Here is a 6,000-nt window from a genome sequence, read left to right on the forward strand (position 1 = left end):
TCATATTAAAAATTAAGTGTTTCATTACAGTATATCACCTACCAATGCATAATACTTTTCTTTTAATTCGACTTCATTATATTTTACAGTATATCACTTCATAAAGTAATAGAAAGAAGTAAGAAAATAATTATTAATAGACTATATACTAATGAATAATAAACTGTCCTCTTCCTCATGTGTCTCATCTCCATCCAAAGGTTGTCTGGCAGAGTTTGTTTCGAATAATAAGACCGCCTCTTGTTTTGTTAATTTCTAATACAAAATGATATCATCTGAAACTAGGAAGGAGACCTACGAAGTAACAGAGCCATACATATTGCGAGCGACGAGACGACTCGCAATTTTAAAAATAAAAATTTTAGTGGTCGTGGAATGAGAATTTACATCGGGCGGTGATGGTAGCTGGGTACGCAAAGTACCTATTCATAACTGGAAAAAGAAAACCCTGCCAACCTTACTTGTCGAATGATTTCAAATGAATAGCTCAAAATCACTGGATTACAACAAAGGTCTGCTTAACGTAGTAAAATAAAAGATCTATCCAACAGTGTACATCCACAATGTTGAAAATAATATTATTGAATCTTTTAATTTGCATGACGACTCAAAACATTACATAACTGAATCCAAACAAAATTGCTACGAAATAATAATTATATTAATATTGTATAATGTAATTATTATTTCATATATTTAATTATTGTTTACTATAAATAAGGTACAATCCGCTACAATGTAATCTCGAAACATCATTAAAAATACAATTTCATTAGCTGCTCAAAACTACAGAGGCACAAGTAGATAATATTTTTTTCTCACGATGTCATCTATTTGTAGTAGCCCTTTTTTAATTATTATGAGAATACATTGTTAAATCATTATTCGTAATTTTAAAGAAATTTCGAATGTAATCGTCTAATTAAAACTGTGGTAATAATTGCGCGTGTTATCGCTGTCCCATATATCAAAACAAGCTTTCAAGTATTGAAGAGATTATGAAAACTGATTACGTAGTTCTACGATACATATCCCTCATGTATTGTGTAATTATTCTTAGGCAGATCTGAGTTTGTCGCAAATTTAATTTTTTATTATATATTTGACAACGAACATGGAATTTTTGCAATTTAGTCTGATTATTTAAAAGTAGCGTTTTAGTTATGTCAGTATTACGTTCAATGTGAAAACTCTGTTGTGCGAAGCGCGTTGCTTCAATTTGACTCGTTGCAGAATTTAGATGATTATATATCTTAGACTAGTTATTACATTTAAATCTAGTTGTGTGACCAGCTTAATATTACGTTTCTTAGACTAGGTACTGCACTAAAGAAAAAGTATGTTATAGTGTGAAACCGGGTCGAAAGCTCTTGGTACCTCCGCGCAACTTACACTGCGATAGCTTCAAGGGGCCAGTGTTGCGATCGTTTTGATTTTATAGAAGACACTAACATGATGACAAGACCAACGAAACGATGGCGAAAAATATTTTGTCTTCGACATTAATGGTGGTATTTATATTAATAGCTTAGTTACGTCTAGTATTATTATTTTAATATCATAAATTGTATAAATTTTTCTGCTTTCATTTTAATACTGTACGTATATTATAATATAAACATTCTCCGTATTATAATAACATAAAAAATCTGGGTGTACATAGAACTTGAATCGGACGTATAAAGAAAAAAAAATGTATCCACGAACGTTCAGCTTTTTGCTAGAACAAGCAGATGAGCCACCGGGTTAGCTGGTTTATAAATATAATTACTTGTATTCAGTAGTTACCTAAGTATCCGTGTGGCTAGGTTTAGACAAGGAAAATCATACTAATAAAATATATAGTGATAAAAATCATCTGGTAAAGTGATAAGAAGCCTTTATATCCAATCTTCAAGCTGATATAAAAGTTTAAAAAACATTGTTACTTATTTTATTTTAATGAAAAACATTATAGAATTTTTTTATATTTTTTTTATTTACAATTTTTTTATTTACATTAAGACACCGATTTTATTATTTCCCAACCCTAAAATTTGCACAAAACTATAAATGGTGCATTTTATTTTATCTACTAATTCTAAGCTGTTGACGTAGGCATTTAGATTCATGTAAATCAGTTCATAATTGATAAAAGATAAAATTCATATAATTTATTGTGATGAAACTAAAAAAGGATTTTATTTTAATAAAAGTTATAAGGTTTGCTAAACCTTGAACGCCACTACGATACAATAATATAATTACTAATTGATGACCAGGTTATAACGCATGTGTTAATTACGGTGCAGTAAAACAAACGAAATAAAGGTATTAAAGTAAGTATACAAAAATGTTGTTGATACTCTTAAATACTTATAATAAATGTTTAGGCAAACAAAATATATATAATTAATCATAAAAGTATTATTTTATCAAAGTTTGACTTGTAATTTTTTTAGTTTGTTGATAATTTATAAAAGAGTTAAAAGCAAAAATAACGTTAATTTGTTAAATATAATTAAACCCCATTTCGAGTGAATTATTTTTTCTTTTTCAATATTGAAATACAAAAGTGACAATGAGCACAAATGAAACCGAAAAGAAAAGATTATAAAGTGAATGAAACTGTTTCTTATGTGATTTGACAACACAATAACATAGGTAGAACAAGTTATCAGGGCTACGCTTATGAACTTTGAGGTGCTTTGATAAAGTCGTGCCCCATACAAAGCTCATGGCCTGACATTTACTGCAACACCTTATTCCGTAAATGTATCATAGTGTAGTGTGAAATGGCTCTTACATATATGTACCAATTTACCACACCTGGACTGTGTCTAGCTGATATCGCTTTTAGCCGACACTTTGCATAAGGAAACGGGCTAGTAAGTTCTTAATGGCTTACATGCAAATTATGCAAGACTGCATATAGTGTGCAAGAATTTAGGTCAATTATGAATAATTGAAATGAGGGTAGAGCAAGCTATTTACTCTTATAAATGTTTTTTACGAAAAGGTATTGAAAACTGTATCTATTTATAAATAAAATCTTTACTGTAAAAGTAAGATTTGAATTACCGTACTACAAATTTTAGCATATTGTTACAGAATAAAAAACTTGTTGTTTTATTTGAAACGTTCCAATATGGCCAATGCGGAGTAAAAACCATATCTAGATGTCCTTTCACTTCTAAAGATGACTTTATGCTCAAATTGAAATTCTTTTTATTAACATATAAACGGATACTTATTTGAATTAGCATGTATAACCTAAAAATTATTAAAATTGTTAGTAAAAGTATAAAACAGGTCTTAAAACTAAACAAACATATTAATAGCTTTATTTTTTTTTAATAGGAAACCTACATAATATAAGACAAGCTTGAACTGGTAAATCTTAAATAAATAACGGTACGCCCATTGTAAGGCATAATTCATGGTGGAAATAGGAGACAAAACAGTAATAAACGCATTAACTTTGGTGATACTACCCCCGGTAATATTTTTGATGTACACATTAAGGTTAAAATAAATATATTATAAAAATATCAGTCTGTAGAGCTATTCTTTTGAATTGGTGATTACCTAACCACACTGCAACTATTTAAAAATGGGGTAATATATGCAGATTATCTTCTAATTTGGAGTCGACTAATTCGCTGGCAGTTAAATGTTGGGTTCGGTGACTTCATATTTCTATTTAAAGTTGCTGTTTTTGATGCGATTATCTTAGAGTTCAGAGAATTACAGCAGATCCCACGTTAACTCTAAGAAAACATTTTGCAATAATGTAGGTTGAGATTTTGAAATTTGTCGTCGTCAGGTTGATTAGTGGTCGGTGTGATCACACTAAAATATGTTACTTTTTTTTCAATTGGAATACGACTGTCAATGACTTCTGACAGTACGAAATTTGCAGGGACAGATGGTAAACAATAATTAATTATAATAAGTCGTCACTGTTTCAACCTATAGACACTCACTGCAAGAAATAAGCTTCCCCAAAGATATCTATGGGGAATATAGCATAACCGCCATGCTTGGCAAGCGGGTCGACGATCGCAGTGTAGTAGTGTGGTATGCAGAGGACGCTGCTGTCCATCCTTTGGAAGCTTGTCTGTGAGCAGTGGCAATATTTACAGCACAAAGTGTGAATTATATAAGATTGTATTCGGAGAATGAAACTTGCGACTTACAACCTTATCACTCCACATTCAATTGTAATAAGTAGTAATCTATTATTAGAAACCGCTTTTCCTTAAGATACTATCAATACGTTATATATTATTTTGCTAATTTTAAGCGTGTAAAACACCTAAACAATCACTCCGTATGATGAAAACGGTCAAAAGTAAAGCCTTTTAAAGTAGATCTTTTACGATACTATTGTGAGATTTTTTAAACTTTTTTATGTATATTGCCTTAATTGGTTAGTATCCATATTTTAATAAATAGCTAGAAAACTTATACATTTTGTTTGTAGAATTTTCTAGAATGTTCTAATGTAATTATTTTTAAAGTCAAATACTAAGGAGTTAAAGACATCCCACAAAACTACTAATATTTTTAATGAATAATTAATGCGTGCTTTAATATCATCATTCAAAAAAAACTAGATTTAATTTTGTATTTTAAAGATTATAATAGACTTTTACATATTAGTAGCTCCTGTAACTTAATTTGAATAAGCAATATTGAACGTCGAAATATTATTGGCAAATAGAGGTTTTAAATTATACAAACCATTGTATGCACTAGTTTTAGAAAGCTGACAGTATTTACGAGCATAGATAACGCAGTCGGTAACTCAAATAGCAGCGAAAGACTTGATAGGAGTAAAATAATTGTATAACAAACCCAGTAAAACCTGCTTCTTAATCAATCGATCCGCACTCTGGCAACGTTATTGTGTAGTCTTTATAATGTACAGAGATAGGTAATCGACAAATATGTGGTTCATGTTTACGTAATACTTTATAATCTGGCACGAGGTTTTATGTTTAATTGGATGGTTTTAATAAGTGAGCAAGGTCGATACACTAAATAAAATATTAGAGAAAGGTAAAAAAACAGAAATATCGCGTACTCTGGTTGTAACGTTCGTACTACAAAAACTTATTTGTAAGGGTTATTTAATAAAGCTCTGTGTAATAAATATTCATAAAAATGGAGTATTAGAATTTCGACTATTATTTTTTATAAGGGCAATGTTTCAGGATTAAAAAAATATTAACAGCACTTGTGGTATTTTAATTATTAAGAGGAGTACATTAATTTATTTATTATTTAGCTTCAGTAAAAATGAGAAGATTTGAAAGAGTTTTATAATTACAAATAACTAAGGTTTATAAGCGTTAAAACAAAAATTCAGAATGTAGCCCATTTTCATAATCTATGACAGCAGGTATCCGAATAATCAAATTATTAAAACTTATTTATTTCATGTAATATTTGTAAAAGTGAATGTCGGCGGTTTTACAGCTTAAAGATGAATAAACTTAAACTTTCCTACGATTACCACAGAAACGCAACGGATTTACATTTGAAAGGACTTGAATAAAGTTCATATTCAGTATACGGAAAATTTAAATAACTTAGACAAATTTAAATCTTAATCTTATATCTTAAATTACCTAAATCGCAAACTGCATGGTTATATAATAATAATAATATATATTTTATATTCGATTTAAATATAACATTTGCAGAAACATATTATGCGTTTTCGTATAGTTTGTTTATAATTAAATAATTTGATATATTCAAACTTTAATCGGAAAATTACATAGAATTTTATAATACTAATATAATTTTTAATTTAAAATACAAAAAAGGCAAAAGAACAACTTCAAATGGCGGTTTTACAGGATACGACAATTTCTTCTAGGCAAATATTGGAAGGACTTATAAATGAACTTAATGAAGAAAATAGAGCAGGTGGTCTGTATTTAGTGAGAGGTGTTAGAAATCCGATATACATAAATATTAAAATACAGTATACTTATATACATAATCTAC

This window comes from Battus philenor, unplaced genomic scaffold, assembly GCF_028537555.1.
Source record: "Battus philenor isolate CCGP_79_NKW_IND1 unplaced genomic scaffold, ilBatPhil1.0.hap1 SCAF_7, whole genome shotgun sequence".
Lineage (NCBI taxonomy): Eukaryota > Metazoa > Arthropoda > Insecta > Lepidoptera > Papilionidae > Battus > Battus philenor.